The sequence below is a fragment of the Prionailurus viverrinus genome, chromosome A1, assembly GCF_022837055.1.
Source record: "Prionailurus viverrinus isolate Anna chromosome A1, UM_Priviv_1.0, whole genome shotgun sequence".
Lineage (NCBI taxonomy): Eukaryota > Metazoa > Chordata > Mammalia > Carnivora > Felidae > Prionailurus > Prionailurus viverrinus.
The window spans coordinates 85,078,055-85,101,256 of record NC_062561.1 but is presented as its reverse complement, the minus strand read 5'-3'; the positions used below and the strand labels follow the sequence as shown (position 1 = coordinate 85,101,256).

The window sequence follows — 23,202 nt, the reverse complement described above, 5'->3', positions numbered from 1 at the left end:
ATAGATTTATTCATATATAATATTCCCTCTTGAATTTATTCAGATAATGTGTGTTTATCTATATAGAAATATAAATTTAGTTTGGAGTATTTCATGTATGTATATACTCAGTTGAGATGGATAAATAAGGAATAATAATATAGAAGAATGAGATTTTGGGGAGACAATGAATACTACTTTCACAGGGTTTTCTGTTTTAGGAAACAAGTATAACTACCACTGGTGTACTTTTTTTTTAATTTTAACTTTATTTATTTTTTATTTTTTAAAAGTTACATCCAAATTAGTTAGTATATAGTGAAACAATGATTTCAGGAGTAGATTCCTTAATGCCCCTTACCCATTTAGCCCATAGCCCCTCCCACAACCCCTCAGGAAACCCTCAGTTTGTTCTCCATATTTATGAGTCTCTTCTGTTTTGTCCCCCTCCTTGTTTTTATATTATTTTTGTTTCCCTTCCCTTATGTTCATCTGTTTTGTCTCTTAAAATCCTCATATGAGTGAAGTCATGTGATTTTTGTCTTTCTCTGACTAATTTCACTTAGTATAATACCCTTCAGTTCCATCCATGTAGTTGCAAATGGCAAGATTTCATTCTTTTCGATTGCCAAGTAATACTCCATTGTATATATGTATATATATACCACATCTTCTTTATCCATTCATCCATCGATGGACATTTGGGCTCTTTCCATACTTTGGCTATTGTTGATAGTGCTGCTATGAACATGGGGGAGCATGTGTCCCTTTGAAATAGCACACCTGTATCCTGTGGATAAATGCCTAGCAGTACAATTGCAGGGTCGTAGGGTAATTCTATTTTCAGTTTTTTTGAGAAACCTCCATACTGTTTTCTAGAGTGGCTGTACCAGCTTACATTCCCACCAACAATGCAAAATACATCCTCTTTCTCCTCATCCTCACCAACATCTGTAGTTGCCTGGGTAGTTAATGTGAGCCATTCTGACTGGTGTAAGGTGGTATCTCATTGTAGTTTTGATTTGTATTTCCCTGATGATGAGTGATGTTGAGCATTTTTTCATGTGTCGGTTGGCCATCTGGATGTCTTCTTTGGAGAAGTGTCTATTCATGTCTTTTGCCCATTTCTTCACTGGATTCTTTGTTTTTTGGGTATTTAGTTTGATAAGTTCTTTGTAGATTTTGGATACTAACCCTTTATCTGATATGTCACTTGCAAATATCTTCTCCCATTCTGTCGTTTGCCTTTTAGTTTTGCTGATTGTTTCCTTCGCTATGCAGAAGATTTTTAGTTTGATGAGGTCCCAGTAGTTCATTTTTGTTTTTGTTTCCCTTGCCTCGAGAGACGTGTTGAGTAAGAAACTGCTGCGGGCAAGATCAAAGAGATTTTTGCCTGCTTTCTCCTCGAGGATTTTGATGGCTTCCTATCTCAGATTGAGGACTTTCTTCCACTTTGAGTGTATTTTTGTGTATGGTGTAAGAAGGCGGTCCAGGTTCATTCTTCTGCATGTCATTGTCCATTTTTCTCAGCACCACTTGCTGAAGAGACTGTCTTTATTCCATTGGATATTCTTTCCTGCTTTGTCAAAGATTAGCTACCCATATGTTTGTGGGTCCATTTCTGGGTTCTCTATTCTGTTCCATTGATCTGAGTGTCTGTTCTTGTGCCAGTACCATGCTGTCTTGATGATTACAGCTTTGTAGTATACCTTGAAGTCTGGGATTGTGATGCCTCCTGTTTTGGTTTTCTTTTTCAAGATTGCTTTGGCTATTTGCAGTCTTTTCTGGTTCCATACAAATTTTAGGATTCTTTGTTCTAGCTCTGTGAAGAATGCTGGTGTTATTTTGGTAGGGATTGCATTGAATATGTAGAGTGCTTTGGGTAGTACTGACATTTTAACAATATTTGTTCTTCCTATCCAGGAGCATGAAATCTTTTTCCATTTCTTTGTGTCTTCTTCAATTTCTTTCATAAGCTTTCTATAGTTTTCAGTATATAGATTTTTCACCTCTTTGGTTAGATTTATTCCTAGGTACTTTATGGTTTTTAGTGCAACTGTAAATGGGATCGATTTCTTGATTCCTTTTTCTGTCACCTTATTGTTGGTGTATGGGAATGCAACCGGTTTCTGTGCAATGATCTTATATCCTGCAACTTTGATGAATTCATGAATCAGTCCTAGAAGTTTTTTGCTGGAATCTTTTGGGTTTTCCATTTAGACTATCATGTCATCTGCGAAGAGTGAAAATTTGACCTCCTCTTGGCTGATTTGGATGCCTTTTATTTCTTTGTGTTGTCTGATAGCAGAGGCTATGACTTCCAATATTATGTTGAATAACAGTGGCGAGAGTGGCCATCCCATCTTGTTCCTGACCTTAGGGGGGAAGCTCTCAGTTTTTCCCCATTGAGGATGATATTAGTGTTGGATCGCTCATATATGGCTTTTATGATCTCGAGGTATGCTCCTTCTATCCCTACTTTCTTGAGGTTTTTTATCAAGAAAGGATGCTGTATTTTGTCAAATGCTTTCTCTGCATCTATTGAGAGGATCATAAGGTTCTTTTCCTTTCTTTTATTGATGTGATGAATCATGTTAATTGTTTTGTGGATATTGAACCAGGCCTGCATCCCAGGTATAAATCCCACTTGGTTGTGGTGAATATTTTTTTAATGTATTGTTGGATCTGGTTGGCTAATATCTTGTTGAGGATTTTTGCATTCATGTTCATCAGGGAAATTGGTATATAGTTCTTGTTATTAGTGAGGTCTCTGGTTTTGGAATCAATGTAATGCTGGCTTCATAGTAAGAGTTTGGATGTTTTCCTTCCATTTCTATTTTTTGGAACAGTTTCAAGAGAATATGTGTTAACTCTTCCTTAAATGTTTGGTACAATTCCTCTGGAGGCCATCTGGCCCTGGACTCTTGTTTTTTGGCAGATTTTTGATTACTCATTCGATTTCATTATTGGTTATTGGTCTGTTCAAATTTCTATTTTTTCCTGTTTCAGTTTTGGTAGTGTATATCTTTCTAGGAATTTGTCCATTTCTTCCAGAATGCCCATTTTATTGACATATAATTGCTCATAATATTCTCTTGTTGTTTTTATTTCTGCTGTGTTGGTTGTGATCTGTCTTCCTTCATTCTTGATTTTATTTGGGTCCTTTCCTTTTTCTTTTTGATCAAACTGGCTAGTGGTTGTTTATCAATTTTGTTAATTCTTTCAAAGAACCATCTTCTGGTTTCATTGATCTCTTCCACTGTTTTGGGGCTTTTGATAGCATTAATTTCTGCTCTAATCTTTATTATTTCCTGTCTCCTGCTGGTTTTGGGTTTTATTTGCTGTTCTTTTTCCAGCTCCTTAAGGCATAAAGTTAGGTTGTGAATCTGAGATCTTTCTTCTTTCTTTGGGAAGGCCTGGATTGATATATACTTTCCTCTTATGACCACCTTTGCCACATATCAGAGGTTTTGGGTTGTGGTGTTATCATTTTCATTGACTTCCATATATTTTTAAATTTCCTCTTTAACTTCTTGGTTAGCCCATTCATTCTTTAGTAGGATGTTCTTCAGTCTCCAAATATTTGTTACCTTTCCAAATGTTTTCTTGTGGTTCATTTTGAGTTGCATAGCATTGTGGTCTGAAAATATGCATGGTTTGATCTCAATCTTTTTGAACTTACTTAGGGCTGATTAGTGCCCCAGTATATGATCTATTCTGGAGAACGTTCCATGTGCACTGGAGAAAAATTTATGTTCTGCTGCTTTAGGATGAAATGTTCTGAGTATATCTTTTAACTCCATCTGGCCCAGTGTGTCATTCAAAGCCCTCGTTTTCTTGCTGATTTTTTTATTAGATGATCTTTCCATTGCTGTGAGTGGAGTGTTGAAGTCTCCTACTATTATGGTATTACTATCGTTGAGTTTCTTTATGTTTGTGATTACTTGATTTATATATGTGGGTGCTGCCACATTTGGCTCATAAATGTTTACAATGGTTAGGTCTTCTTGGTGGATAGACCCCTTGATTATGATATAATGTCCCTCTGCATCTCTTGATACAGTTTTTATTTTAAAGTCTAGGTTGTCTGATATAAGTATGGCTACTCCAGCTTTCTTTTGTTGACCATTAATATGATAGATTGTTCTCCATCCCCTTATTTTCAATTTGTAGGTGTCTTTAGGTCTAAAGTGGGTCTCTTGTAAACAGCATATAGATGGGTCTTGTTTTCTTACCCATTCTGTTACCCTACATCTCTTGATTGGAGCATTGAGTCCATTGACATTTAGAGTGAGTACTGAAAGATATGAATTTATTGCCATCATGATGCTTGTAGAGTTGGAGTTTCTGGTGTTGTTCTCTGGTCCTTTCTAATATATTTTTGCTTTTGGTATATATATATATATATATATATATATATATATATTCATCTTTTCTCCCCTCAAAGAGTTCCCCCTTAAAATTTCTTGCAGGGCTGGTTTAACCACCACTGTACTTTCTACTTACATTTACTGTGTGGACAAACACAGTACATGATCAAAAACAAAACAAAAAAAAAATAGGGAACTGTGCCATTTGATTGTGAATTTTATCAAGACCGGAGACTAATCTGACCTTCTCTTCTACATCAATAATTAGAGAACCAAAATAAGTTTGAATAAAGACATACAAAATGACATGAATAAAGAATGGTGTTGAGATGTGAAAATTTTATGCAAGAAGTGGTTAACGATTACACATACGGGACACCTGAGTGGCTCAGTTGGTTAAGCATCCTATTTCTACTTAGGTTATGATCTCATGGCTCCTGATTTTGAGCCCTGTTTCAGGCTCTGTGCTGACAGCTCATTGTCTGGAGCTTGCTTTGAATTCTGTACCTCCCTCTCTCTTTGCCTCTCCCCGGCTCACACTCTCTTTCAAAATAAACATTAAACAAAAATTTTAAAAAGGGGCACTTGGATGGCTCAATTGGTTAAGTATCTGACCTCAGCTCAGAGCATGATTTTGAGGGGCCCAAGTTTAAGCTCCACATCATAGTGCTTGCTCAGTCTCTTTCCCTCAAAAATAAAAACGCATTTAAAAATTATTTAAAAAATAAAAAAACAATTACACATGCAAGATGTATACTCATATAGATATAATTCAAATGAGTTCAATATTTAAAACAAAAATTCATGTAAGACAGACACTAAGACATTTAAAATTACATTAGGTGACAATAAAACCATCATAGTCATAAAGTAGTTTGTATATATGGCAAACAAAACACTCTTTACAAGTGCTAAATAGCTTTATTAGAAAGTTTGAGTAATTCAGGAGATAAATTGGAAGCATTTTTGATGAGGAAAAGGAGGATGCCAGAGAAACACATGCCAGAGTAATTAATTCAAAAGGCACATTTTAAGGCTTAAAAAACCATAAAATATATGAAAGTAGAAATCTTACATGTCATATTTCTGGGCTCTGTGAAATGACAAGAGAAACTATCAATTTAAGGAAAATCAACAAGTAGCATCTCACTAAATATCTCAAATAACATCTTTTGCATAACTACCAGGTAGAAAATCCAAATCGAGATTACTTCTACAACAACTTGTATATACTAATAAAGCATATTAAGTGAAGCAAAAGGACTTGAATACACAAAGTAGTTCTACCAAGATTAACATAATGTTATAGAAAAACAGTAATTCATTGTGATACACAGACACACTCCATTAATAGTGACTGATTACCCAATCAGAAATTTGTGCAAAACACAAAAATACTTACAAGTATTATTAAATTAATTATGTTGTAAAAATTATATTGTGATACAGTTACTTAAAATATGGCAGAAATTTCCCATATGTATAAAAGAGAAATATTTATAAGATGTTATTGTCTGTCAAAAAGTGTGTATATGAAATATTTTCCTCATGTGTACTTGTGAATATCTGCAGTTTTAGTAAAATAATAATAATAATAAATGTGTTTCAAATTCCTTTAGTGCAGATAACTAAAAGTACTCAAAATTTAAAAGAACCCTTAAAATATCCAACAAAGCTAATAAAATATAAGAACATTCCAGGACCTGAAGTGAGTCCATAGCAGGATCTATAAGAGTAATCAAAGTAAGAACCCACTTCTCCATCCAGATCCTGGTTGACCACAAGGCAATAGATTGAACCTGTGTCGATTTTCCAATCTGCCCTGAGAGTGAGTGGAACAAACAGAGAGAGTGGAGAAATCCAAAATGTGATATGTAAAAAATTTGTAACCAAATTAGAAAGGGTGAGACACGCAGATAAATAAGCTAATGAATAAAGGGTCACATAATACAGATATAATCAATATATTCAAAATATTTAAAAAAATAAGTTTATTTATTTTGAGAGAGAGAGAGTGCACAGGAGCGGGGAGGAGCAGAGAAAAGGGGAGACAGAATCCTAAGCAGGCTCCATGCTGTCAACACGGAGCCTGATGCAGGCCCAAATCCATGAGCTGTGAGATCATGACCTGATCCAAGATCAAGAGTCAGAGGCCCAACCAACTGTGCCACCCAGGTGCCCCTGTTCAAAATATTTCAATAAATACAATGGAAAAATAGGAAATCAAAATACATGGAAAGAGAAACAAGCTATACTCTGGTGAAGAATATTGGTAAAAGAGCTTATATAATTAGGCTAAAATAAGTTAATTTAGAAAAAAAATTGTAATTAAACATTAAATGAGTCCAAGTTGATGAAAGAAATAGTAAACTAGAATATTGAGCAGAAATATCACAGCCAAGGACATTAAAGACTGGACATTCATGTAAAATACAGTAGTCACTACAGATAAATAAAGATCAGGAAAAGAAGAAAAATCATTTAATTGTTGCACTAGAGTATACAATAACAATAGTATAAAATACAAGAATGATTAATAAGTTTCTAATTTAAAAACTAGACAAAGATGTTCAAATCAGAAATGCACTGTAACAAAATAGATAAATAATGAAACACCAAAGAAAAGGAATATCCATAGGGTATACTAATTGAAAGGGATACATGCCCTCAGATATTTACAGCAGCATTATCTACAGTAGCTAAATTCTGGACACTGTCCAAAAGTCTATAGACTGATGAATGGATAAAGAAGATGTGGTGTGTATACACGCACACACACACACACACACACAATGGAATATAACTCTGCCATTAAAAATGAATGAAATCTTGTCATTTGCAACAATAGCAATGGAGCTAGAGCATATTATGCTAAATGAAATAAGTCCGTGAGAGAAAGGCAAATACCATCGGATTTTACTCATATGTGGAAGTTATGAAATACGACAAACAAGTAAAGGCGAAAAAAGAGAGGCAAACCAAGAAAGAGACTCTTAACTATAGAAAACACATGGCTACTAGAAGGAAGGTGGGTGAGGGGATGGGTTAAATCTGTGATAAGGATTAAGGAATGCACCTGTTGTGATGCATACCAGGTGTTGTATGGGAATGTTGAATCGATATATTGTACACCTGAAAATAATAGTTCATTGTATTTAATTACCTGGAATTCAAATGAAAACCTTAAAAAAGGAAAGGAAAAAAATAAAAGCATTTAGAGAAAGAGAAACACATTTGAAAGTAGTGAAAGGTAAAATAGAGAAAACATACAAATGTGGGAGCAAAAATCTTTGTAGCCTTAAAAGAAGCCAGAACATAAGAGAAATAAATGTAAATCGTGCAGAAAGAAAATGTCATTTCATCTAAAATTGTATACATAACTAAATATCTTGAAATTAAAATTGAAATTAATATAAAAATATTATGCTATCTATAAGGAATATCAACATTGTACTAAAGTACAATAGTGCTGTATTAGAGTATAACTTCCTTGTATAGAGAGAAAATTTTCCTTAAGGGAGATGAGAAATAAAATGCAAAATGAATGACCTTGTAAACATGGGACTACCAAATCTTCCTGAATACTAAACTACTGACACTGGAATGTCCTTGGCATCATAAGTTTCAAATACATATAGATAAATTAGGATATGATGTTAAATTATACTTAAATTAAAATTGAATTTTAAATGTTACATAAATACTCTGCTGTTTGAATAAAAGCAAAATAATCAGTTTTGGAGGCAACTATTTCATTAATATGTAGTTATACATTGGTTGAAATTTTTCCACACTTTTGAAGCACATTTTTATCCTTTTATCAGGACAAATTACCACCAATGCTTTGACAGTGGCATACACATTGGACACAAGCTTCTGAAAATCCAGGATGACTGGATAATATCCCCGTAACAAACATGAAGACAATGAGATGATGACGTCCACCCAGTATATGACCACAGAGAAACTCACCAACAGGACAGTCTGGGTGGCCCTTCTCTCTGTGAAGACTCTTGAGGAGGGGCTGGTACTGTGAAGGTGCTGGTACTGCCTCTGATGAATGGGCAAGAGAATCGCCATGTATTCACTTAACAGCATGACTCCTATAAAGAAAACATCCCTGGGTAATGTCAAAATGAGGAGTTCCCTGTTGATAGAGCTTATGGAGGAAAGTGAGCCATATTTACTGACATGCAGTAGATATCTCTGGGTCACAGTAGAAGAAGCAGCAGTATAGAAGATGCAGTTACTATTAAGAGACAAACAGAACTCCTAGGATGATAAAAAAAAAAATGGAAGATGTACTGTATGCACTTATGTTTAAACCCTGCCAACCAGGAGGTGCTAGGGCTGCTGCTGATGTCCTGGAGGATGATGTAGTACTCATGGAGAGACCACAAAATACAGGCCTCTGCTCACTTCGGCGGCACATATACCACACAATACAGGCCACAAAACTCAATCTCACAGCTTACATCATGCTCAGTGGTGGAAAAACTAAAGCTTTTCCTTATATAATTTAAATAAGGAAAAAAATGTCCATTCTCATGCCTCCTATTCAATATTATATTGTAATTGCTAGCCAAAGTAATTGGATTAAAAAAAATAAGGGCATCCAAGTCTGAAAGGAAACAGTAAATATATATTTGTTTGCAGATGGCTTAATTCTAAATATATGTACATAAAACAACCACAGTTAGAACAAAAACAAATTTAGTAAAGTTCTAGACTAAGATCAACACATAAAAAGTCTTTATACTACCTAAGAACCCTAAAACAAAAAGATTAGTAAAACTAGGCAGGACGAGGCAGGTAAATTTGTGAGTTGTATGGGGTAGTGTTCCCCATCAAGGGGAGAATTAGGCAAAGGCCAGGAATGGAAACCATATGGACTGAATAATGACCTAATGCACCGGAGGATACGGGTCAACAGGGGAGAGTTGTGGGATGCAGCAGGAGAGGCAAATGGGAGTCCCACCAGGTAGGACCTTATAAACATGGTATAAGGTATTTGAACTGCACTACAAAGATAGCGGTGCCTCTGGAAACAGGTCCTCTGGGAGCTGTGAATTCATGCCCACTCCCATATGTCCAGGAATTGGTTATCTCCATAGGGATTCAATGCATGGTTCACCCAACAATGGAGAAGGAGCACACTGTGTCCTGGGAAATACACTGTCCTGTTCACTGGGACAGTGCTTTGTGGCACAGGCACTTAATACAGTTTAAAGAAAGAACCTGGATGGATAGCTCCTGTTCAACTACAACTCTATACTGCATAGTACTAAATTGGCTTTGTTTCTTTAAATGTGGCCTGCCCTAAAGAACAATGCATCTGTTAGGGCAAAATACCTACTCTGCATGGACTAGATTGAGGAGTTCAGTCCCTGTGCCCTCGGAGGTCACATTCTGGGGGTGAGGAACTATAGATAGAAGAAGCAATCAGATTTACTGTAGCATCCTGATGCCACCAGTGTGTGTGCACAGGAGAGGGGCAGGGTGGTCTGGGATATAGGCTAGATTGGGCGGGGGGGGCGGCGCTCTCTGTGAGGATCCTAACGGAGGTCGCCAGGGGATGAAGAAGATGGAGGCAACAGAGAGCACATGCTCTCAGGTCATGCACTCATACAAAGAAGAGCATATGAGCAGATGGAAAGAAGTTCTTGTTTCAGTTTCCTTGATGTCTTCTCATTTTTATTTTTTCCTTCCTTCTGCTTAGCTTGGGTTTATTTTGCTTTTCCTTTTTCTAGTTTGTTGTAGTACAACTTTAGCTCATTGCCATAGACACTTACAAAACAATCCTACCAATAACTACAAAATTTATATTGTTTTCTAGTGCCTGCAGAACATATAGGAAGTTAGGCTGTATCTTGGGTCATAAAACAAACCTCAACAAATTTGAAAGAATTAAAATCATACAGACTATATTTTTCAACCACAATAAAATCATACTAAGGAATGAAAGAAAAAATATAAGAAAACCCCTAAACAATTAAAAGATAAAATAAAACTCTATGTAATCCATTGGTGGAAGAAGAAGTCTCCACTGAAAGTAAAACAATTAAATTATAATAATATATGGCATACTAAAATTTGTGGGGCACAGTTAAAGTTGCCTTGAGAGAGTGTTAATGCAAGGATTAAGTGCTTACATTGAGGAAGAAAAGCCTCAAAGCAATAATCAAAATTCACATCGTGAGAAACATAAAACAGAAGGGCAAAATTACCCCAAAATAAGTAAAAAATAATATTAATAATAAAAATTAGAGCAGAAATTAATGAAATTGGTTGAAAAAAAGAGGGAACTCAGTGAAAGAGTGATCCGTAAAGTTAACCAAACTCTGGCAAATGGATGAAAAAATAAAACACAAATTCTCAGGATCAGGAATGAACTAGTGGTATGAATTCAGACTCTGCACATACCAAAAGATTAATAAGGAAATACTGTACCTATACAAATAGGACATCTGAGAAGAAAGGACCAAGATTGCAAAAAGCACATACTACTCCATGCCCTACATTGAAATAGGTATTTGGGATACTCCTATAACTATGAAATAAATCAGATTTGTAATTTTAATATTCTAAAAATGTTACATCCAGATGTAGATTATTTAAATGGAGAATTCTTCCAAGCATTTTAACAAAATTGACCTCTGTTTTGCATATTTTCCAGCAAATAGAAAGAAAATAAGGAAGTACACTTCTTTTTTTTTTTTGATGAAGCTGGCATTACCTTGAATCTAAACATGAAAAAGAATATCAATAAAAAAATACAGGCTAACATATTTCATGAATACACCTCCCAAATTCCACACAAAACATTATCAAATAGAATTCATTCCTACAGAAAAAGATCCATACACCATGCCCACATGGAGATTATTTCAGAAATGTGAGACAATTACAATACTTAAAAATCAATTAAAAAAATAACCCATCCTATCCCCAGGCTACTAAAGAATAACCACATGATCACATCAGGTGATGCAGAAAATCAATTCACAAAATTCAATACACATTCACCAAAAAAACCTCAGAAAACAGAAAAATAGAAGGAATTCCTCAACTTCATGAAATATCTCTATAAAAAAGCTCTACCCACATTATACACAATAGTGAAAAACTGATGCTTTCTTCCTAAAGATCAGAAACAAGTCAAGGTCATGTTCTCCCACCATTCTTATTCAATGTGGTGCTAAAATTCTAGACTAGCAATAAAGGAAAGAAAGGTGTGAAGGAGGTATGTAGACTGGAAAGAGAAAAATAAAATTGTCCATACATTAGTATAGCATGTTTGCATACGTAGAAAATTCCAGCAATTATCTATCTAGAAAGTTCTAGTGAACCACAACAAAACAGAAACTGCTTTAGATCTAACATGTGAATTCAGGAAGCTGTCAGGATACAGGAAAAACATAGAAGAATACCTTTATTTCTATTCACTAGCAATGAAAACATTGCAGATGAAATTTTAATACACAATTTGTCATCATTACAACACTAAGATCAAAGACTAAAAACCATGCACAAGACTTGTATGCTGAAATCTATACAGCACTGATGAAAGAAATCAAACATCTAAATAAATGAGAGACATATCATGCTCACAGGTAAGAAGATACAACATAGTAAAAATGTCATCTCTCCATATTGATAGATAGGTTTCACACATTTCCTGTGGAAAGCCAAGTAATATTTATTTTATAGACACAGCTTCATTTTCTAGAAATGAAAAATGAAATGGAATGGAATGGAAATGAAAAGGAATTAGGAGAGGTCAAACAGCTTTGAAAAGGAATAAAATTGGAGAAATTAATATGCTCCATCTGAAGATGTGGTGTTGGTGGAGACAAAGACACAGATTCAATAGGGAAGAGGGGACAAAGAAATAGAACTATGACAATATGAATCACTGATTTTTGGCAAAGGTAAATAATGCACTTTGTGAGGAGAGTCTTGTCAGCAACAGGTGCTAAAGCCATTAGACATGCATTGGCAAAGAAACAAAAACAAAAGAAACAAAAATACCTTGATCTAAACTTCACTTCTTATACAAATGTGAACTCAAATTATCACAGCATAGATTCAAAACAAAACATAAAGCTATAAAACTTTTACAGTGGAGGCACAGGAGAAGATCTTTAAGACCTAGGGATTGGTGTGTTCTTAACCCAAGCACTAAAAATGAAAACACTTGATAAACACAACTTTACCAAAATTGAAAACATTTATTCTAATAAGAGCATTTGCTCCTACAAGGAGCATGAAAAGACAAGCTATAGACTAGGTAAAAATATTTGCAAACCACATATCTGATAAAACAAACAAACAAACAAACTTCTCACTAGAATATTTAAGGAACATTCAACACTCAAAAGGAAAAAAAAAAACTACTCAAAGAGAAAATGGGAAAAACAAATGAACAGACATTACATCAAAGAGAACATGTAGGTGGCAAATAAGCACATGAAAAAAAAACAAAAAAAAATCAACATCACAGCCATGAGGGAAATGTAAATGAAAATGCCACCTGTTAGAAGAGCTGGAAAAAAAAAAAAAAAAAGTACGAACATGAAATGTTGGAAAGAAGCAGCTCTCTCAAACATCATTGGTGGGAATATAAATGAAATGGCACAGCCACTCTGGTAAGAGAGTTTGATACGTTCAATACAAGCTATTTTTAAACTTTAAAACACAGCAATCAGTCTCCTGGACTGATTGAGATACCATAAAACACTGTGCACAGATGTTCACTGAAGGTTTATTTGTAATAGCCAAAAGAGTAGAAAACAAACAAAATATCCCTCAAAAGGTGACTGGATGAACAAACTGTGACATATCCACACTAGGGAATTCTACTCAGTGATAAAGAGGCCATAAAGCTGAAGCTGTGATACACAAAACTTGGATGGATCTGTAGGGTATTACCCTGAGTGGAAACAAACAAACAACATCACAGGTCATGGCTGTAGGATTCCCTTCATGAAACAAAAAAGACAAACTCCCCAAATGTAAAATAAATGGTTAATTTTCATGGCCAGCGATGTTGGGGGGGGGAGGGGTGAGTAGCGTGAGGGGGATCTTTTGGATGATGGAGCTGTTCCACACATGGATTGTGCTGTTGGATATGTGAATGTACATGACAAACTGACAGAGTCAGACATGCCCATTGTGCCACTGTCAGTTTCCTGATGTTAATATTGTCCTGCAGTGATGTAAGATGTTACACTGGGGCAAAATGAATAGATGCTGCCTTTGTGAAATGACCTTTCTGTACTATTTTCAGCTTCCTGTTAATCTATAAATCTACCTACCTACATACCTACCTACCTATATTAATGCTCTACCTGTCATCACTTCTCAGAATAGTTGCCTAAATCTAGCAGTCCCACCCTGGCTCCCTGGAGCTCCAAGCCTCCCCAGAACCATAACCTGTGGGTGTCAAGCAGCAGGGAAAGAGATAAAAGGGGTCTGGTGCTGGGCTGTGACTGGGCAGGTGCTGAGCTGTGACAGACTTTAACCAGGTGTGTAACAGAAGCAGAACCCAGACTACTCCTCTAGAGCTGATGCTTTTCCTTTGAGATGGATGGGCCAGAAAAAAGACCTGGCTCACAGTGGACTGTCCCAATTTTTATCTTTCCTTAGGAGACCACCTCTCATTTGCCCTTTTTATCCTCTCCTGAACCCTGACATCTCCTGTGTCTCCTTTTCACTTGACAACACCCCCACTCCAGGTTGTCTGCATTTTACATATAAAGGAATGGAGACTCAAGGAGTGAGGAGTTCTGAGCTCTCAGCCCATCCAGGAGCCTGATGTTTCTGGAAAACCAGGGTGTGCTGAACAGAGCCTGAGCTGCTATAACCAGGAGTTTCCAAAGGATGGGATCACAAAAGCGACCCACATCCCCCTTACATCTAAGTGACTTGGACTCCACTGGCCTCCCCACAGGCTCCTAAAATCAGGAGCCCTCATGTCATGTCAGATACCACCCATCTTAGAGAAACAAGCTTCCTACTTCCCATGTCCCCCTGAAATTCATGTTCCACCTCCAGAGTTATCTTTCTCATGGTTTCCATCAGTTTATGCCCAGGTGCAAGGAGCACCCTGTCCTGAGCACAACTCAGTAGCCATGGGACTAGACTCTTCCCCTGCACCTCAGCTGGAGTCACAGATAGGCCCCAGCCTACTGTGATCTGCACCTCACCTAAGCTTCAAATCCACATTCCTGGAGCTAAGAGGGACCATTTTCCAGGAAGAGCTGAGCCTGGAACCTTATAATTGAATTCCCTTCTAGTCCCAAGTGCCCAATTCATCATGGACTCTCAACTCTGTTCTTTTTGTTTATTTTTTTTATCTTTTAAATATTTATTTAATATCAGAGAGACAGATTGTGAGTGGGGGAGGGACAGAAAGAGGGAGGGAGACACAGAATCCAAAACAGGCTCCAAGATGTGTCCAAAACAGGTTCCACAGAGCCTGATGTGGTGCTTAAACCCACAAACCATGAAATCATGACTTGAGCTGAAGTCCAATGTCTGACTGACTGAGTCACCCAGGTGCCCCAACTCTGTTCTTGAGAGTAGCCACTTTCCTTCATGCCCATGCACACCCTACAGTCTCCAAGGCACACCTGTTCCCACCTCTCTCACTCTCTGCCTTACTCTGCCTCCCAAACCCTTAAAGACCCAATTTGAATCCCACATGTCCCTCCCAATAACTGAATTGCTTCCTTGGTCAGAACAAAGCCCACCATCATAGCTCCTCACACCTCTTTCTTTGCCTACCACACTGATACCACACACTCTCAAACAGAGACAGGGAATGGTACAATGCCTCTGTCCTCCCTCCATCCTGGTTCTCTGCTCTTGTCACATTTGCTCTCATACTGCTTTTTACTTTCTATCAGAATGTGCTGACCTCAGCAGCTGTCCTTGAGTTCTATAAGTCAATGTTTGAGAAAGTGTTGATGCGTACAGGCAGGTTGTACTCAGTGTCAGCTCTCTATAGTTCAATGACACATTCTCAGAGCTGTAGAGACCCCTATCCACCACCATGACAATATGATGAGTCATAAGATGCAATATTGCCTGCAACCTGGGACGTGCATTGCAATAACCCACGGATTGTTTCTCTTAATTATTCTGAAATGATCACCTTAAATTATTTATTTAAAATTCATGTAAATTGTAAACTCATGCAATGCCCCCACTTCTGGAGATGATCACACTTTTCTCAGCCCCCCTTTTATGCCATCTTTGGTGGGTGGGAGTACGTTACCCCTTGGACAATATTGCCTAGGAAGCAAAATCTTCCAGGAAGTCCTTTGTGTGCACAATGAATCTCTGCACTTCATGGAGCTGAGTCTTCCTGTCACCCCACTACTACACCTGTTCTAAGGTCTGCACCTCTCCCTCCAGGTGGAAGCACCTCCCTTTAATCTGGAGGACCTCAGACAGTGACCCCTCTGTGCTAAGGGCCTGGGTCGCCTCTACAAATTCCTCCCAACCCCCTCTTCTCCTGTCGTGAAGTTTAATACAAAGTCTTCAAATTACTGGTTTGTCTCATCTTTTAGGGCCTGGTATTGTTTTATTCTGAGGAGAACTCCCTGAAAGAGGAAAAATTCAGGTGACAGGCCAAAAGGACTTAAGGCTGAAGTCAATCCTGGGTGATAAGGACTCAATTGTCCTGTGCTCTACTGGCATGCAGAAATTTTGGTGGAAACTCTCCTGGTCAGCACACTGTCCAGGGGACTCATTGGCCCAGTGCCAATCTAGAACAGAAGGCCTGGTCTCACAATGCTCTTAGTGGGCCTGTTGTCCTGGGAAATCAATTGCTTACTTGTCTGCTGAGTTGGAGGGCTCCCAGTCAAAGAGCTACCAGTTCAGGCTGGTTTCCCAGTGAGTTTTCTGTCCAATGCTAAGCTGAGATGGAGGGCTTATAGTTTTAAGGCTCATAGTGGGCAATGGGTTTGCCATCAACAGGGGAAGACAACCCAGGCAAACAACAGGAGGAATAGCGGAACAGTTGTGGCTGAAGTGTCATCACTCTCCTCAGTGCCACCTGGGTCTTGACTGGCTTTTAAAACAGCACTGGTGTGTCACAATGCCTTTTAGTGATGTCACAACCATGCCTGTAAAATCACCAGGGCTCCCTCAGGTTGGCCTTGTTCAGCGGGCCAATCACTGAAGGCTTTCTCATTGGCCTTCCTGACATCATCACCTGGACACTACATTTTAAAGGAATGTTAACTTTCCTTCATGATGAAAAATTAATATGTGAGATCTATTTTTACTAAAGTCATGGTGAGGCCAAAAGAGTCAAACAATACAAACCCAAATGTGTCACTCAGAGTCATCTTTAAATACAACACAGCAAAATGAATCAATACATGGATCAGGAGACCCCATGAAAGGTCACATGTCAGTATTAAATCTAATAACATGACTTTAGAACAAATGCTAATCTCAACTCATCCATCAAAGCCTAAAAATAAGTCGAGAAAATGGTACATACTATGCATTGTATATCTTACCATAATAAAAACATTAAACCTAGAGAAGATGAAGCTGAGACAGAAATTATCAACTAATTGCCAAAATGACATTCAGCACTCATAAGAAGGGTATAAAAAAATCCAGATTTTCAACACTGTCACAGTCTCATGTCCACCCTCCAATAAAAAATTACTTGACATCCAAATAAGCAGGGTAATGGGACTCGTGACAATGAGAATAAGCAGTCCACAGACAAAGACCCCAAATGGCAGGTGAAAATGTGAAAAGAGCCATTATAAATATGCTCAGGAATTAAAGGAAAATATATATGTGATGCGGGGACAAAGGGAAATCATAAAGAATAATAAAATAGAATTTACAGAGCTGAAACTAGGATATGTGAAATGAAAAACTATACCAAATGGGCTTTAAGAATGAAGGGATGAGTGGCACCTTGGTGGCTGAGTCAATTAAGCATCTGACTTCATTGCAGGTTATGATCTCATGGTTTGTTGGTTCAAGCACCACGTCTTGTTCTGTGCTGACAGCTCAGAGACAGGACCTTGCTTCAGACTCTGTGTTTCCCTTTCTGTCCCTCCACTACTCATATTCTGTTTCTTTCTCAAAAATAAATAAACATAAACAAAATCAAACAAGAAAGAATGATGGGTTGATGCAGACAAATAAAGTGTGAGAACTTGAAGATACAGCAATAGGAACTATGCAAATGGAAGCCCAGAGACACTAAGAGATAGGAGATAAATGTAAAGGGCATCAGTGACTCGTGGGACAACACAAGAATGGGTGAGACACAACAGTAATTGCCTTAAATCTCCAAACTGGATAAAACCATAAACCCATCCATGCAAAAGTTTCTGTGAACCCCAAGTAGAAAAACACAAACACAAAATCAGACTGTGACCTATAATAATGAAATTGTGGAAATGAGTGAGAAAGAAAAATCTGAAAACATTCAGAAAGCACACATGATACATATGGGTAAAGGCTAAATGGGCTGCCAACTCTTTATTAGAAGAAATTATAAACCAATAATGTTAAATGACATCTTTAAATCATGAAAGAAGGAAAATGCCAATGACAATCTCAAATTCCACATCTAGAAAAATTTCCTTAAGTAAATGAAGACAAATAAATCCATTTCAGGCATATCAACACTGCAAGTGTCATAGAATAGACTCACACTACAAGAAATGTCGATGAGAGTTCTTCAGGCCAACAGACAATGGTAACAGATGGGCACTGGTATGTAGGAAGTAATGAAGAGGGTACAAATAGTAACTGGAAAAATATCAGACTTTCATCATCTCATTTAAAATTTTCCTCTAAAAGATACTGTAAGGTTTAAGGAAATGTAAAAGCAACATACTGCTTAGTCTATAGCAAGTGTCAAGTAAAACAGAAGACATGAATGTCACAAAGGTCAGAAAGGGGAAATGGAAGTTTATTATTGTGTTCAGTTGTATATTGTTCATCTAGTGAAGTAACATATATATGCGAGGAAATATTATTTGATGGCAGAGGTGACAGATTAAAGAATCAAGTTATAAATCCTTGAGCACATACACCCCAAAGTTTATAGCAGTTATATGAATAAAATCTAAACTATGGAAAGAACCCAAATGTCAAAGAGCTGATGAATGGATAAAGAAGGTGTAGTGTATATAGGCAATGGGATATTACTCAGCCATAAAAAAAGAATGACATCTTGCCATTTGCAATGACATGGATGGAGTGTCAGTCAGAGAAAGACAGATATCATATTTCACTCATATGTGGAATTTAAGAAACACAACAGATGAACACAGGGTAAAGGAATGAAAAATAAGATAAAAACAGAGAGGGAGCAAACCATAAGAGATCTTAAACACACAGAAGAAACTAATGGTTGCTGGAGGAGGGGTGGGTATGGGAATGGGTTAAATGGGTAATGGGCATTAAGAAGTGCAATTTATGGATTGAGCGCTACGTGTCATATGTAAGAGATGAATCACTAGGCTCTACTCCTGAAGCTAAGAATACAATTTATGTCAACTAACTTTAAATTGAAAAAAGAAGGAGAAGAAAAATGAGGAGGAGGAGGAGAAGGAGGAGGAGAAGGAGAAGGAGAAGGAGAAGGAGAAGGAGAAGGAGAAGGAGACAAGGAAAACAAAAAGGAAGTATGCTTAGGATGGAGCCATTGCCTCAATAGTCAGGATACCTAAGTGCTGGTCCTCATTTGCACAAACCAAGGGTTTGTCTTTGGGCAAGTAATTTATCTGCTGAGAATCAGTTTGTCTATCCATAAAAGGAGGGGATGAACTCCAAATTTTCCTCCCACAATAACAGTACATGATCACAACAAAGTCATTCCACCACAAGACATTTACCAAGCAAGTAGAAGGAAAAGCCAGAGACCTCAAAGGGAAGTATACTCATAGAAATTAAAAGCTGGCAAGCAGCTGCCATGACCCACTGGAGGGAGTATAATAGAGGCTCACACAGATCACAAGGAGGGAGATAAGAAATGAGAATGAGGCCATGGAGCTCAGTCTTGAGAGAAGACAGGGTGGGTGATTAACCACCAGCAGAGGGAGCCTACAGTAACTCCTCTCTCTTCCCTTTCCCCTAGCTTTGTGCAAATGCCCTTTTGAGTTTCCTTTTCTCTGTGAAGGTGTTTTTGACAGACACACCCATGTGTTTTCTCAGAGTGCCCTGGGTTTTCTTCTGCTAGAGCACTGATCCCACAGCACAGCTATCTGTTTCTTCCACTGCACAGTCAGGAGTTCCTTGAAGACAGGGATGAAAGACAGGGTCTGACACAAAACTACCTCCTTCCCTGATTTGCGAACACTCCTCAAGCACTTGTTATCTGCTACTACTGTATTAGCAAAGAGACACATGAGGGGCAGGGGGAACACAGGTGGTCTCTGCTTCATGGAACCTGGTTTACTGGTACATGTTAAAAAGGGCACCAGGGACAAGTCCACAGAGGAGGCGATGCATGTGTTGGGGGAGGGTAATTGGAAGACCAAAGGAAAAAAAATGCCTCATTGGTCAGAGGAGGGATTGGTTCTGGAGTAAAGAGCGGAATACACAGAGCTAGGGAGTCCATGGTCAAAATTTGGTCTTATCTCAAGAAAACATGTAGCCACTAAAAGGTTTTATGTTTTACAACCCTAGTGGTCAGCTTTGGTCAAGACATCTACAGGGCTAGTCTTCCAGCAAATACTCATGACAGAGCCACCTCTGTCATGCTGCTAGATGCTGCTTACTTTCAATAGCCAAATTACAGAAACAGCCTAAATGTCCATCAACTGATGAATGGATAAAGATGTGGTTTATATATACAATGAAATATTACTTGGCAATGAGAGAGAATGAAATCTTGTCATTTGCAGAAACATGGATGGAACTGGAGGGTATTATGCTAAGTGAAATAAGTCAGACAGAGAAATACAGATACCATATGTTTTCACTCATATGTGGATCTTGAGAAACTTAACAGAAGACCATGGGGGAAGGGTAGGGGGAAAATGTTACATAGAGGGAAGGGAGGCAAACCTTAAGAGACTCTTAAGGACTGAGAACAAACTGAAGGTCGATGGGGGGGTGGGGGAGAGGGGAAAGTGGGTGATGGGCATGGAGGAAGGCATTTGTTGAGATGAGCACTTGGGTGTTGTATGGAAACCAATTTGAAAATAAATTGTATTTTAAATAATAAAAAATTAAAATTTACAAAAAGCTAAATTCTGCTCTACATCTTTCCCACCCCTTTTCTTTATGGTGTAGCACACCACAAATATGTCCCATCCTCCCCCCAGACAGAATAGATTCATCTGTGCTATAAATCAGTTATCTCAAACCTTTGAATGTACATTCCAACAGGAAAATCTTTTTGCCCATGCAGCCTGAAACACACATCCATTTTCAAACTATATTCATGCTCAACTGTGTTTTTATACACAGCGTCAAACTCACACGACCAGGATTTAAGATATGGGGAAGGTGGCGGCAGTTAAAGTTTCTTTATCCGCACACAGGAATGTCTCTTTTTCTCTGAGTCTGACTCCCATTTGTGAGCTGGACGTGGGCATCACCAGGAGACAACCTGCCCCTGTGCCACTTACTAAAATCCCCTATCTGCTCATAACATAACTACTACCAAAATACAAAAGCAACTCCAATTACAAAGAGATATTACACAAAACAGCATGGTACTGGCATAAAAATAAGCACATGGATCAATGGAAAAGAATGGAGAGAATAGAAATGAAACCACATACATATAACTAATGAATTTACAATGAAGGAGCCAAAAACACACAATGGGGAAAGGACAATCTGTTCAATAAATGGTGCTGGGAGAACAGACAGCCACATGCAAAGCAGACAAACAAAAAAAAAGGAGCCTGGGCCCCTGTCGTCAACCACACCCAAAAGTCACTTCAATATGTGTTAAGGAGTGAAACATAGACCTGAAACTATAAAACTGCCAGAAGAAAACATAGGTGGGAATCATCTTGACATTAGTCTTTGAGATGATTTTGGGGGGGGGGGGGGGGGGTTGAGACCACAAGTAAAGGATAAATATAAAATAAACAAGTGGGACTACATCAAACTAAAAAGTTCAGCACATCAAAAGAAACAATCAGTAAAAATTAAAAGACAACCTTTTGAATGGGAGAAAATATTTTCAAATCATAATGTGAAAAGAAACTTGTGTATATACTGGATAGGACACAATAGCCAAACAATGAAGCTGTGGAAGGTGCTGAAATTACTAACCAGCATGGAAATGACAAGCAACATCACAAAGGCTATCACCTCACACCTGTCACAACAGATCTTACTAAAAAAGACAAGAAATAACAAAGTTTGGCAGGACTGTGGATAAAAGGAATCCTGTGCACCATTGGTGTGAAAGTAACTTGGTACAGACCCTCTGGAAAACAGCATGGAGGGTCCTCAAAAACATTAAAAATGGAACTACCATAAAATCCAGCAATTCGCTTCTGGGCATTCATCTGAAGGAAACAAAAACACTAATCCTAAGAGATATACCCAACCTCACATTCACTGCGGCAGTATTTACAATAACCAACATCTGGAAACAGCCTATGTGACCATAGATGGATGAATGGGTACAGGAGACATCACACACACACACACACACACACACACACACTCACACTGCAGTTACTATTTAGCCATGAAAAGAATGAAATCTGACCACTTTGTCAACATGGATTGACCTTGAAGTCATTATGCTCATGGAAATAAGAGACAAATACACACGATCACTTATATGTGGAATCTCATAAAGAGAAAAAGCTCACAGATACAAAGAAGAGATTAGTAGTTGACAGAAGTGGGGTCAGGAGGTGGGCAAATTGGCTGAAGGTGGTTAAAAAGCAGTTTGGTGACTCTAGCTAGTGATCTTGTCTAATACTTGCTAAAAGTTGATTTTCACTATGAGAGATATTGTGAATATTCATTGTGGTGAATATTAACATGTATTTTGTTGATATTTTTACACTATATATAAAATCATTATTTTGTACACATAAAACTAATGTAATACATCATTTACATCTCAATTTAAAAAACACCATACAAGGTGTAAGAAGATACATTGGAAGAACATGAATATTTAATGATTAAGGGTATATTACCCTTACTGGTGATCCTTATTGGGTACTTTCTTAGGATAGACAATGTGCTCAGTATTTAACTCAGATTATCTCATTTAAACAATAAACAACCCTAAAAAGACCTGCACACTAGCTCATTTTGTAGACAATGACACTCAGGCTTACTGAAATTAAGCAATTTTCCCAAGACAGCAAACAGTAGGGCAAGGATTCAAACCCAGGACCTTCAAATAGCAAAACTAATTCAGAGCACAAGTGATGAACATTCCCTAAAAAGTAACTCACCTGAAGCAAATAACTGCAGGCTCAGGTGACAGGATATCTGAGGAGATGTGGGAGGGAGGGACTCCAGGGGGTGGAACTACAGGAGCTATGCTGCACGCCCACTGTGGGGAGGTTCCCAGGTCCAGGACTGTGGGTACCCTGGAAACTCCTGCTTCAAACTCTGCCTTCACTCCCAACCACCGCCACCCACCAGAGGACCACAGGCTGGGGAGGATTCTGATTGGCTGGTCCTCTATGACATCATGTATGCCCAAGGCATACTGCTTGGGATGTTGCCATGATGTCATTTGTGATGCAATCCTCCATTATTCTTCCTAGTGCACATGCCTAGCACACACTAGCGTGCGCACACACACACACATATACACTAGTGTACACAGGGGTGTACATTAGTACACATCTAGGACACACAGTAGACC

General features: G+C 38.0%; 1 long non-coding RNA gene across 2 annotated transcripts in view; it reads right to left on the bottom strand.

Annotated features, from left to right (window-relative positions):
- LOC125168005 (uncharacterized) overlaps nt 1-22,947 on the bottom strand; it is a 94,091-nt gene extending 71,144 nt beyond the window's left edge. For both annotated transcript variants that reach the window (XR_007153025.1, XR_007153022.1), the window contains exons 1-2: nt 22,784-22,947; nt 8,322-8,452 (exon numbers count right to left, since the gene is read on the bottom strand). This is a non-coding gene — a long non-coding RNA (uncharacterized LOC125168005). The remainder of the gene's footprint in view (nt 1-8,321; nt 8,453-22,783) is intronic.
- Nucleotides 22,948-23,202: the final 255 nt, after the last annotated feature.